This window comes from Eurosta solidaginis, chromosome 4 (assembly GCF_040869045.1).
Source record: "Eurosta solidaginis isolate ZX-2024a chromosome 4, ASM4086904v1, whole genome shotgun sequence".
Classification (NCBI taxonomy): Eukaryota; Metazoa; Arthropoda; class Insecta; order Diptera; family Tephritidae; genus Eurosta; species Eurosta solidaginis.
The window spans coordinates 77,555,989-77,569,990 of record NC_090322.1 but is presented as its reverse complement, the minus strand read 5'-3'; the positions used below and the strand labels follow the sequence as shown (position 1 = coordinate 77,569,990).

Below are 14,002 nucleotides of genomic sequence, written 5' to 3'. Positions count from 1 at the left end.
CAGTCTAATTAGAGAATCAAACTTGTCCTATCTTTTTCTCAACTTGCTCCATATTCTCTTGGTCCGGGAAAATATCGAACCCAATCCGGGTCAGTCTCCTGACCCCGGTCCTGACAAATGGTTTTGCTGCGTCTGCCGGAAAAGAATCTTTTTGGGACCGTCATACTCTTGTAGTGTGATACATTGTTGTTGTTGTTGCACCGATAAGGACACTCCTCTTTGGGGAGTGTTATCGACGTTGATGGTCCTTTGCTGGATGCAAATCCAATACATTCCGGTAACAAGCACCATAAAGGTACTAGCCCGACCATCTCGGGAACGATTTGGTATGACCACATGAAATCTTCTAGGCCACACCGCCCTCCCACCCTATGGATCCAACAGGAGTTCGGGGTTTCCAGAGCCTCTACTGTTAATAAAGCAGGATTCGACACGGGTAGGTGAGGTTGACAATTGGGTTGGAGAAGCTACACCACCCCTTGAATCAATTTGGTATTTTTGGCATACCTACCGCGGGTATATTCTAAGCCCGCTAACCCGCTGGGGTTGTGAATACTTTACTGAAATTGGTGTAAAATACATCGGTGTAAAGATTTTCTCTAAAACCATTACAAACGTGAGTGGTAAATTGGTGATAAATGCGAGCTTGCAATAGGGAATTAGAGAACGCTTGGTGATAGGTAACAAAAGCTTCAAATAACTTAAGGGTAGCAGACAACACGACAGGCGCATCTGCATGAGGCACGGATTTTGTTTTTGCCGAGTTGTTGATAGGCGGAAGTTTGTTAAGTGTTGAGATCTAAAACTGCTCAGCTACAGAATAAAAATCCACAGCTGAGTATTATGATATGTATTATCAGTTGAAAATTACACATATAGTAAGTTGTTAAATAAGTTAACGCTTTCTGCATATAAAGATTTGTTTTTATATATTTTTTTTTTATTTTGTTACGAGTTAAGATAGGATAGGACAGTTTTCCTTATAGTAAAAAGTGAATCCGTTATATCAAATGAATTCTAATGAGAGTTAAAATCATGACACAAACACCGAAAAGGTTTATTAAATTCGAAATTGGTTCTGCACTGCCTCAAAAGAAGAGCTTTGTAATGTCTTGACGCTCGTGATAGGACATTGAAGTTTACTTCGTTCAAAAGAAAGTGGCTAGAAATTAGTCCATTCAGTAGTTTAGTTTTGTTGATTTTCCGACAGGGTGGATAAATGATGTATATTGGATTTTCCGTCATCCCTTGTCAAATTTGGTTTTGAGATAAACCGGTTTCGACGTTGTGCCATCATCAGTGTCGATTTTCGTTCTAATCTGATGTTGTCGTTTTTCCTTTATTTATAGTTCGTAGGTACATGAGCAGGTATCGTCAAAAATGTACGCTGGTGTATATTTAGTTATGTGTATGTGCTGTGTGTTCATTCAGAACCGAGGGTGTTTTTACTGATCGATTTGTGTGACTGACTGAGGCAGGTAAAAATCCGTAATTTAAGTCGTTTGACCTTCTTTGTGGGTTTGTTGTTTTAGTGGGCTAATCCTTTTGTGTTTATTTGTTGTTGTGTGTTTGTCTGTTGTACCTGTGTGATTACTTTTTTATTGTAAACAAGTTTTAAAGGCTCGAATATTGTGTCAGAAATTGTGTTTATCTGTTCGTTTATTATTCTACCATCGAATGTTTTCTGTTTGTAAATTTCTATGTTTTCGAGTACGTTGAGACGTCGGCCTTTTGCTTGTATGTGAAGAACCCTAACTGTTTTATTGATGTTTGCTGAGAAACATTCATTCGCGACCATGTGATTCGCGAAGTTAGACTCTGGTATAATGTTTGGATTCCGTATCTTTTTTGTTGTAATCTCTAATGTGTTCTCTGAACCTCGTTCTTATGTGCCGTCCTGTGTGTCCTATGTAACTATGTTGTCATCCGCAGGTAAGCTTGTATACGCCGCGGCTGCTAAACGGATCATCTGAGTTAGTGCTAGTTCTTAGTTTTCGCCCTAGATTGTTCGATGTTTTGAATGCTGTGTTAATGTTGTATTTTTTAAAGAAGTTTGCCAATTTATGTGTTGCTCTTCCAGTATATGTCATAGTCGTCCAGCTATTATTTTCCTTTTCATTATTTCTTTTTGGTTCTCCATTTGTCCTTCTGAGCTTATCTACTAGTGCTTTTTTATATCCGTTGTTTGCAGCGATGTTATATACATATGACCTCAAGTTCTCTCTTATAGGCCTCTTGTGTAAGAGGTGTTCTTTCAAGTCTATGTACCTGTAACTGCTCCATTATCGTATTAACAAACTCAACCCTGCGTATCGCTGAATATTTGCCTTATTTCTTTATTTCTTGTATTTCGTATTGCTGAATATTTATCATATTTCTTTATGTTCTTCTATTTCACTCGTTCAATTTATTCGTTGTTAACTTTTCTTTGTAACTTATAAGTTCAGTTAAATACTGGACGCCAACAAAGTGTAACACGCTCAAGACTTATAAATTAAATGTTCATTTTAAAACTAGTAAACATATATTTTTTACTTGCCAGTAGCATCAGTGACATAAGTTTACACTTTGCGTCCAAATTAACTTGTCCATTGAGACAATAAAGCGAAATATAGCCGAAATTCATACGCGCAGTCAGCGTTCTAAATATTTGTCGTCAATTCGCAGCACGCCAAGCTGTCGTAAGTAAAAACATCGCAGTCAGCGTCCCAAATTAACTTGTCCATTGTGACAATAAATTGAAATATTGCCCAAATTCGCACACGCAGTCAGCGTTCTAAATATTTGTCGTCACTTCGCAGCACCCAGGCTGCCTTAATTCAAAACGTCGCAGTCAGCGTCGCAACCGTCGCCACTTTGCCATAGTCGTGTTGAAGCACGTCAGGTTGTTTAATTTATAAGCGTCGCAGTCAACATCGTAACCGTCGCCATTTCATATTGTAGCATAACAGAAAATAAGTCTCTTTGTTGTAGTTGGTTGCAATAGATACATACCTCGTCAACATTTGTTGCTGAAAATCAAATTAACCGTCAACATTTGCCCCATCGAATACTCGCCACTTTATTTTCATTTGAACAAACAATTGCAACAAAGAAGTTCACTTTGCGTCATAAAATTTCGTGTAAATGATGACAAGAAACAAATCAAAAGAAAATAAAAATACCGATGGAAATTCGGAGGAAGACGAGAATTTAAACAGAACAATGGTTGAAATGAATAATACCACCGGAGAAAACGCATCAGCACAAATTTCACAACAAGAATTGACAGCGTTGTTAGCCAGCACAAATTCCCTGCAGGAGTCAGTTAGCGAACTACGTCGTGACAACGAGCGATTGCAAATGGAAAGAGATAATGCCGCCGCAACTAATCTTCCAGCTGGTTCATCGGCCATAACATTTACATCATCCGCAAATGTTTTAAACAATTTAGCGCTGAACTCTACCACCGCTGTTGATTCAACCAGCGTATCTACCATTCCGCATTGCAAGTACTCCGCAACAACTACCAAACAATCATCAGAATATATGCCATACCAAACAACTGTAGGCACAGCAAATTCGCTAATTATTTCTCCCTCTCCTGTCGCCACAACCGTCGCCGGTGTTTCACCAGTAACACAAGTTGCCTATAACCAATCATTGCCATATCTAGGATCCATGCCGAATGTTCCTGTGAACCTTGGGAACACACCGCCACCGAGCCAATATTTACCATCGCTGCCTACCTTGCGGCCGCACAACCACAGATGTATCAGCCAGGAGCTGAGCAATATCGAGGAACGATGACATACGTGGAAAATGCAGCTGCTAAACTCTATCCCCTGCCTACTTTCAGTGGTGATCCGGAAGACTGGCCATTATTTAAAGCGAGTTACATTGACACCACCAGAGAGTTCGGCTACAATAACAAGCAAAATTGGATACGATTGCAGAAAGCGCTGAGTGGAAATGCCAAGCAAAAGGTTTCGTCACTGCTAATTTTTCCAGACGAGGTGTCACATGTTTTAGATGAGCTGGAATTTAATTTCGGACGTCCTGAGTTACTGTTACGTGTACAGATGCAAAAGATACAACAAAGCCCAGTTATAAATGAAAGAAATATTGAACAAATAGTTGACTTTTAAAATAAGGTACGCAATATAGTGGCGTGTTTAAAGTCTTCAAATGGCCATCATCATTTAATGAGCCCTATGCTATTGGAGTTACTCGTCCTTAAGATGCCACCCTCGAAGCAGTTCGAGTGGAGTCGTCACATCCTGAATATATCACATCCTAATCTTCAAGTTTTTTCTGATTGGTTAAGTGAATTGGCGAAAGTTGTTAGTCTGATGCCGTCAATTTATACAGCCCTCAGCACTTCTGGATACCCCGGTCCCGCCATCTATTGAAAACTGTTAAAAGAAACTGTCCTGTGTGTGTTAAAATTAGCGCTAAACCTATTGTGCCGCGGATGGGTCAATTGCCACCGGACCGCCTTACGCCCTATGTACGCCCATTTACATATGCAGGTGTAGATTATTGTGGGCCATTCCTTGTCGCCATCGGCCGACGTCGTGAAAAACGCTCGGTAGCGCTATTTACTTGCCTGACAACACAAGCTGTCCATATAGAAATCGCTGAGGACTTATCAACCGATGCCTTCATTATATGTATGAGAAACTTTGTTAACCGTAGGGGCGTGCCCATTCGTTTGAGAAGCGACAACGGCACCAACTTTATTGGGGCCCAAAAGGTACTGGAAAAGGATCAGCAAATCTTTGATTTCGACGCAATACAACAGGAGGCCGCTATAAATAGAATTGAATGGGTTTTCAACTGCCCAGGTCATCCTGCCGCTGGTGGATGCTGGGAGCGTCTGGTGCAATGTGTTAAGCGCATATTACAAAGAGTTCTCAAAGACGAAGCACCACGAGTCGAGACATTGCGAAGCGTGCTTATCGAAGCTGAAAATATAATAAACAGTCGTCCGTTGACAGATATCCCAGTAACGCCCGACAACCCTGAACCATTGACACCAAATCATTTTTTATTAGGTGGCCTGAATTCGACACAGACCCCAGCTCCCAGTGAGGAGAATGTCTGTTTACGTAAACAGTGGCGTATAGCACAAAACTTAAAGAACCGTTTCTGGAAACGGTGGATATCCGAATATTTGCCCCAATTGCTCCTTCGGCAAAAATGGCGTGAAGAAGTTCGACCATTGGAGGTAGGTCAGTTGGTTTTGGTGTGTGACTCACAGCTCCCAAGAAGTCAGTGGCAAACAGGCCGCATAACTGAAGTCATTACCGCAAAGGATGGTCAGGTGAGGAGCGCCACGGTGTGAACAAGCCACGGTATCCTGCGAAGACCGACCTGTAAGCTAGCCGCTTTATCGCTGTGAATCCCCATGGATTCACGGAGGGGTGGAATGTAACTGCTCCATTATCGTATTAACAAACTCAACCCTGCGTATTGCTGAATATTTGCCTTATTTCTTTATTTCTTGTATTTCGTATTGCTGAATATTTATCATATTTCTTTATGTTCTTCTATTTCACTCGTTCAATTTATTCGTTGTTAACTTTTCTTTGTAACTTATAAGTTCAGTTAAATACTGGACGCCAACAAAGTGTAACACGCTCAAGACTTATAAATTAAATGTTCATTTTAAAACTAGTAAACATATATTTTTTACTTGCCAGTAGCATCAGTGACAGTACCAAATGCCTTAATGCTGCATTTTTATGCTCTTGGGGTGATTTGAAGTATTATGTATTATTGTGTCGATGACCGTTGGCTTTCTATATATGTCATAGTTATTATTTTGGCTTCTTTATCAACATTTATCGTGAGGTCTAGACAGTTGATTCCCCCGTCTTTTTCGGTTTCCATTGTAAATTTTATATTTCCGTGCTGCTTGTTGAGGCACTCCAGTACAAGCTCTTGTTGTTGTTGTTGTTGTTGTAGCGATAAGGTTGCTCCCCGAAGGCTTTGGGGAGTGTTATCGATGTGATGGTGCTTTGCCGGATACAAATCCGGTACGCTCCGGTACCATAGCACCATTAAGGTGCTAGCCCGACCATCTCGGGAACGATTTATGTGGCCACATTAAACCTTCAGGCCATTCCCTCCCTCCCTACCCAAAAGTTCCATGAGGAGCTTGGGGTCGCCAGAGCCTCGTCTGTTAGTGAAACAGGATTCGCCGCGGATAGGTGAGGTTGACAATTGGGTTTGGAGAAGCTATATATTGCGCTGGCAACCTAAAAGGTTGCGCTACACAGCCCTTTGAATCTGGTATTTTAGTCGCCTCTTACGACAAGCATACCTACCGCGGGTATATTCTGATCCCCTAACCCGCTGGGGTAAGTACAAGCTCTTCGTTATTAGTAGTTAAAACGCATGTTATGTCATCCACGTATCTAGCATAAAATGACACGCCTAATTTGGACTTCAGCTCCTGCATGTACTTTTCTTCCAGACTTTGCATGAACACTTCCTTAAGAATGGCTGATGTGGGGCTTCCCATTCCAAGACCGTTTGTTTGTCTATATATTTTATTGTTGAATTGAAAATAGTTTTGACGTAAAGTGGTTCTTAGCGTATTTGTGATTTGCATACTTTTCACTTTGTTTTTTGTATTATGAACTATTGTTGACCTAAATATGTCCAAAGTATCCGATAGTGGTATTGATGGGTATAAATCTTTTATGTCAAAAGATACCAATTTGCTGTTGTTTGTTAGCTCTACGGTCTCAATTTTCTCTATTAGTTCTGTTGTGTTAGCTATTGCATATTCGTTCCTTAGCTCCAGAGTATCTCTCAATATCGTTTTTAAATATTTGGACAGTTTGTAAAATGGTGCTGATTTAAAATTAATGATGGGACTCATTGGCGGGTCCGGCTTGTGGATTTTTGGTAGCACAATCAGTGGAGGAGCCGAAGGGTTCATTGGGACCAATATATGTGCCATTTTAGTATCTACCAAATTTGTTGCATTTTTTATAGCAACTTTGATTTGTTTTTGGTATTCATCTGTGGGATCCTCTATTATTCTACGACATTTCATTTCCACTATGAGTTCTTCGGTTTTGGCTATATATTCCTATTTTTCGATTAGCACAGTGCTGTTTCCTTTGTCCGCTTTCGTTGTGACAATATTAATAATAGCATTTCTCTACGACTAGCGAGAGTTGGAAGATTGATAAGCTTTAACCGACTAGTATAAGGTGGAAGATTATACACAGAGTCCCAATGAAAATTCCTAAAAGAAAAAAAGTAAAAATTGATTCTGTATTGACTCAAGCCTATCTGCATGAACTTGATATCCCGGATTCCAGACAATATTCTAGTATCGGTTTAACTAATGTGGTAAAAAGGGCTTTGGTTACATAAGCGTCATTAAATTCTTTAGACTATCTCTTCACGAATGATAGAACACCTCTAGCCTTATTGGCAGTAGTCATAATATGAAGGTTGAAACTAAGTTTAGCATCAATCGTAACTCCCAAGTCAACAACATAATTTACTGATACAAGACAAAAATTTTCAATTACGTAAGAGACTGCTGGCAAAGTTCTCCGAGAGAGGCACATAAATTTACATTTAATGATGTTCGGCGGCATTGAATTCGCGTTGCTCCAAGCAACTAAGCATTTTAAATCCGCTTGATGAAGCAAGGGCGTCCTTCAATAGACACATAGGACCTCAAAAGTTTTACATCATCAGCATACATTAAAATTTTGGAATATTTTATTGTGGTACAGATATCATAAATAGTAGGAACAGAATTAGACCGAGATGACTGCCCCGTGAAACTCCAGAGGAAACATTAATGACATCTGAAAGAGTATTTTTTAAAATTACTTGCTGCGTTCTGCCGCAGAGATACAAAGATATACACTGGGTGAGACCAGGTTGGAAGCCAAGTCGATCCAGCTTGTGGATAAGCAAGGAGTGGGAAACTTTGTCAAATGCTTTACTGAAATCAGTGTAAATAACATCGGTGTGAACATTTTCTCTACATCCATTGGAAACATAAGTTGTGAATTCAAGTAGGTTCGTAATGGTAGATTTGCCTTTACAGAATCCATGTTGAGGGTCTGTAATCAATGTGAGAAATGGAAAATGTTAGCTGATTGGTAACAATGGCTTCAAATACCTTTGCGATGTATGACGAGCATCACAATGATATTAGCCTCTCGACGTAATATGCGAACATCACAGGGCGATATCATTATCACAACATCAATCATAATTGAGTGTTGCAGATCAACATGTTTGTTGTGTTGTATCGAACATTGGTTCGAACAGTTAGACACAACCAATGCCCAGTGCAACAACATAAAAATATACTTAGCGTCGATGTGCTCTGACGAACCAACAGTTTTATATGCTTGTGAGCGGGGAGCGTAACTTAAAAACCCACCCAGTAGAAAATATCTCGAGCGCTCCCTTGATTAACAGGAAAAGAGCGATCTTTCTAAGCAACAGGGGATCAGCTATAGAGCAGCACATTAGCGTGTGATCTCCTATCATTTTTCTGGGAGCAGAATGCGATCATTGCTTTTTTAACCGTTATATGTGTTCCCTTTCTGTTTTTTTGGAGCAAAGTGGGATATTTGCGTCAAACATAATACATCCATCGAAAATAACTGTATTTAAAATAACTGTTGTTTTCTCAAAATAAAAGAATTTGTCATTCTTAAATAGTCAGTGAAAGTGTTACGTGGTCTAATTTAAACGTTTCTAAAAAGGTAAACGAGTGAAATATAAAAATAAGAAATTACAATGACCACAAAATTTGTTTGTAAGAGACATATAAGACGCTTAGTTAAAAGAAAACTAGAAAACTTAAGTAAAGAAACTGCTAAAAAACAAAAACCTGATACTAACAGTAGTGGAAATAATATAGAATTTGAAATAAATGAAATATATTGCGAAAAAAATAATTATCTGTGTGAAAGAAGTGATAGTGGTGAAGATTGTGTCTATAATGAATCTGAATCGGGTTTTAAAGACATAGAACCTGGTTTACATTCTGATTTAGCTGTTTGGGCGATTAAACATCGTATATCTAGATCAGCTACAGATGATTTGTTGAAGATTTAAAAAAAAAGAAATTCCGATATGTCTTCATGCAAAGCAACCTTGCTAAAACCATTTCAGCCCTCCGAAGTGGAAATTTGTACCATGTCGCCAGGAGAATATCTTCATGTCGGCTTAGCAAAATCTCTAAGTAGGCTTAACCGAAGTGTTTGTGAAAAAGAAATTTTAATTGATTTGTTTACGGATGGTTTACCTCTTTTCAAGAGTTCCTCTAAAACTCTGTGGCCAATTTTGGGTTGTTTATCTAACGATAAAATGTCTTCACCCTTTTTGATTGGTCCTTCAAAGCCACCTAGTGTATCGGTTTTTCTGGAGAAATTCATGGAGGAATTCATCGAGCTTAAAAAAGAAGGTTTTTTAATAGGAGACAAGCTCTTTAAACCAGAAATTAGACTTTTCGTGTGTGATACTCCCGCAAGGTCATTTTTAACGGGTACTGTTGGTCATAACTCTTGTGATGGTTGCTCCAAATATGAACAAAAAGCTTTTAAGATAAACCAAAGACTTACCTATAGCACCAAATTATTTCCCATCAGAACAGATGAAGACTTTTTAGATCGCAAAAATAAACCATACCATCTCAAAAACTTTCAAACTGATGTGCATCCTCTCGAAAAATGTGGCGTAAAAATGGTGACTCAATTTCCTTTAGATGTTATGCATCTCTTAGATTTGGGTGTTGTAAAGAAAAGTGTGCTTTTGATTATGAAAAATATCCATACGAAAACTAAACTTACATTGTCTCGAAAAGATAAACTTAATAGAAGAATTTTAGCAATAAATAAGTTCATGCCGAAAGAATTCGCTCGCAGGGGTAGGGTTTTTGAGGAGGTTCCCCGCTGGAAAGCCATTGAGTTTCGGCAGCTGGCTTTGTATACAGGTATTGTAATTTTCAAAGGGCCGATTGATCCGGTTCTATATGAACACTTTTTACTTTTAGTCTCCGCTTATCGTTTCGTTTCATGTCCATCTAGTTGCCAAAATAACTTGAATTGTGTTCAGCAATTGTTTGAAGCGTACGTAGAAGATTTCGGAAAGTTATATGGCGGCGATAGGGTAAGTTATAATATCCATAACTTGCTACACCTATCGAAATGCGTTGAACAATTTGGAAATGTTGATTCTCGTCGTATAAGTTTGAAAATTTTTTACAAGTTTTGAAAAAAGATTGCAAGAATGGTGAATTTTTCTTGTCCGGGAAAAGTCCTAACAATTTTTGTCTCACTAAGGATAAAAAGCCCATGCAAATATCTAGTTTTATAATTAAAAACAAGCTTGAGTACGTTGTTGGACACATTTTCACAGACATAACACCATATTTTAAATATCCTGTAGATTCAGAAATCGCTTTGGGAATTTCAAAAGGCAGTAAGCTATCTAATGAGGAGGCAATTTTAGAAATAAACGATATTGCTTGTAAGCTTTTTGCTATACCAGAAGGTTGTTTTAAGGTTTTTATTGCAATTCTTCACCAATGTTAGATATCGTTTCCATCCATGCTTTTACCACTTTCGATTATCATTTTTTTTTCCTATAGCAGTAGCAGCTTTGCCTTCACAATGTCCAGACGCGTCTTTGATGTTAACGCCCCATATGCCATCGATGGTGAATATACACATTCTTACAATGTCTTTTACAATTATATAATGTTTTTACCCTTATTATTTGTTTTTTGTAGGTTCCGATAGCATTGACCGCATTTCACGGATTGAAAACCGCCTAGATGACATGGAGTCCGAAATAAAAAAAAAATACTGCACTTCTATGCAAAAATAATGTTATATTGGAGGAAAAAAGTTGAGCCCCCGAGGTTTTCTCTTGATGTTTTGCCAATAAATTCAGTAGCGGAAATGCAACAGGCGAATAATATTGCCAAAACTGAGGAAGAAGCTGTGGTAAGAATTATTTTGATCATTATGTTCAATCTCCATTTTAATGCATATTTTTTTATTTATTGCAGATAAAATTTTTTAAATCAAAATCTGCAAACCGAAATTTGAAAGAAATCTTGTCCGAAATTTTCGACGAACGCTTTATTTTAAGCGTGAATTGGACGGGGGGCCAAAGTAAAATCGCAGTTAGGGACTACAAGATATTTAGCTATCATTTATTTGGTAAGTTTTTGACTATATTTGAATTTCTTCTTATGACTTTTATTTTGCATTGCAGAAGCCGTCAAAGACAAGTATAAAACTATTCGGAATTTGAGGATAAAGTTGAGGATGCCTTTAGAGAAGCAAAACTGAAATTTTACCGGAAAACTTATAAATTGAAAGCTGCAAATTAAATATTTACTAATTGAAAACTTAAAGTAAATAAAAAAAGACTCAATTTCCTTTTTTTATTATTTTTAGGGAACTATTTTTTTGTCTCGCTCTAGTTTTGTACATTTTGATGCTATGGGGAGCACTCCTTTTTTATTGTTTTTGATCATTTGGAGAGCGCTCTGATTTTGTTTTCTTATTATCATTTGGAGAGCACTCCTTTTTTGTATATATGGATCATTTAGAGAGCGCTCTAGTTCCACGTTTCTCAACCGTTTACAGAGCGCTCGCCCTCCTAGGACATGCAATGTTAAAAGGGAGCATGTTTTGTTTGACGTCTTGGACAGTGCGGGAGCACTCCCACGCTCCCTATTTAGCGATCCATAATCGCTCATAGTATGATCCCCTTTTCTACTGGGCAGGAAAGGCAATCACCAACACACCCACTTGATATTGTACAATTGTAGGTACACATATAAGTATATATATGTAGATTGGAATTAGTGAGCATGCACTAATACTTAGGAAACCCGCGCATGCGCATCATTTTGAATGATGACTAAGTGTGATATCTTATCTGTCAACTGCCTGACAGGATGTTCAATATGGCTACCTTTTAGCGTTTTGACAGGGTGTTCAATATGGCGGCGCATATCTTCAGCGGGTGATAGAAAGAGATACAGAATGAGACAGCGATATTCATTTACAAATCAGGTGATCCAATCACTTTGGAATTTTGACGTCTATGCAGAAGATATCACACTTAGTTATCATTCACAATGATGCGCATAACGAAGGTGGCGCTCAACTAGTGGCACAGAGAACTACTAGATGATGTTAAGGCACAAATCATACATACGTACCATGCAGAAAATCCAATGATGCAAACTATCGCACAACCAGTATGAATGCTATGCCAAACTAGTCTTCATCTGCCCCTTTTTCTTTCTTTCTTTTTTTATAGAAGAAACCGGTAGATTTTTTGTTTGCTGTATTCGAGGTATATTAGATTCCGATCATATAAAAACAGTCCCAAACCAGATCGGATTACCAAGAACATTCTCCGTCCTTATTTAAGGTGAAATAGCCTAGCTACGCCAGGGCAAGATGGCGAAGCACCCGACAGAAAAAGTACTAAGTTCGGACCCTAGGTGGAGGAAATGGGGAAATATAAAATTGTAGAGTTGGCTGTTTGCTATTCAACGAACGACAGCTAATTAGATGATTTATTATAGTTGACGCAATTTTCACTACATTTTTTGGACTAGTGCGAATTTATGCTGGTATATTTCTGTTTTTTTTTTGTGTTAAGCAAATTTGGATGGCAAGATCCATGACGTTATTTCTCATCTCTTGATACGAGTAAAGAAGTCATTGTCTGATCTGACTGTACAAATGTACATCAAGAAGAAAAGAAAAAAAACAATGTCTAACGAAAAGATCAGGCGATTATTCCGTTTGACATATGTCGAAGGAGAGAAGACATGGAAAACTGGAAAACTCCCGGTAGGCTTTGAATGCGTAGGCCAGAAATTAAGAAAGTCAGTTTATTTATACTAAAGTTGTGATATAGTTTGCGAAAAGACCACCACGGCTTTCAAAAATTAAATCGTCGGACCCAAACCCGCGTGCGTTGGGTCTAAAATCCTCGGGTATAAAAACAAAGAAAAGCCCAAGTTGGGGCAATAGTGAACAAGTGTAACAACTACCAAGAGGTGTTCCATCGGAAATTGATTTGCAAAAAAAAATGACATTCAACTTCACGGCTATGACATTGTCGCATTAATAGGAGATGCATTTTTAATATTTTTTGCGATATTTCATGTAATTGCTTTTGATGAATTGAAAACAGATTATAAAAATCCCATCGATCAATGTAACAGTCTAAATCCGTCAGTGTTACCGGAATAGGTGCTACATACTTTTCTTAACTTATTGTTCCTTTTATGTGGTGAATGGTTTTCATTGTGCATTAACATACCCTTGATAGCATATCACGTATGGCGCTATAAGAATCGTCCTGTTATGACGTACAGATAACTTATCGAAAAATGTGCGCGAAGGATGGATGAAATTAGCTATTTACCTAATTTCCTTCTTCTATTATATTTATGGAATGGTTTATTCGTTGATTTCTACGTAGGAGTAGAAAAAAAACTTCAGTGATCTCGAAATCTTGAAGTAGAACAAAACAACAAAGAAATTACCTAAACCAATTAATAAATATTAAAAACTACAACCAACTCTGAGCCAGTTGTAAGCCAGATGAACAAATCGAGCTATTATGGCCATTTTGAAGTTCAAAACGCAATAAGAAAATAAGTAACTCCAAAACAACTTTAACTCCTAACTATAAACTTTAAACTAAAAACTTTAACAAAAAAAACTTTGAAGCACGAAATGGCAAACAAATATTAAAATTTACAAGCTCTAAACTGAAACTGAGAAGAAAGGTGAAAAGCGTGTAGGAATGATGAAAATTACGGCCAATAAAAACCCTTGATTCATCAAATGAAAATGTTTAAAGAGGCCAATGTGCCCAACTAAATTTAAAAATATCGACGAAAAATAAAAAAAAAAATCATCACGCGGGTGAAGGAGTAGCTGTAACCTTGGTCCATACTCAGACGCCGAAATTTCCCAACAAACGT

At 38.1% G+C, this 14,002-nt stretch overlaps 1 protein-coding gene, 1 long non-coding RNA gene and 1 pseudogene across 10 annotated transcripts in view; 2 read left to right on the top strand and 1 right to left on the bottom strand.

The window, feature by feature from the left end:
* Window positions 1-14,002, bottom strand: part of LOC137249995 (serine--tRNA ligase, mitochondrial-like) — a 176,096-nt gene that overhangs the window by 101,436 nt on the left and 60,658 nt on the right. The gene's annotated exons all lie outside the window — the stretch shown is intronic.
* LOC137250002 (uncharacterized) lies at window positions 10,234-11,181 on the top strand. The gene is made up of 3 exons (XR_010952684.1): window positions 10,234-10,692; window positions 10,766-10,982; window positions 11,048-11,181. It is a non-coding gene; the product is annotated as an uncharacterized lncRNA (long non-coding RNA).
* On the top strand, window positions 13,099-13,494 carry LOC137249999 (protein cornichon-like; annotated as a pseudogene).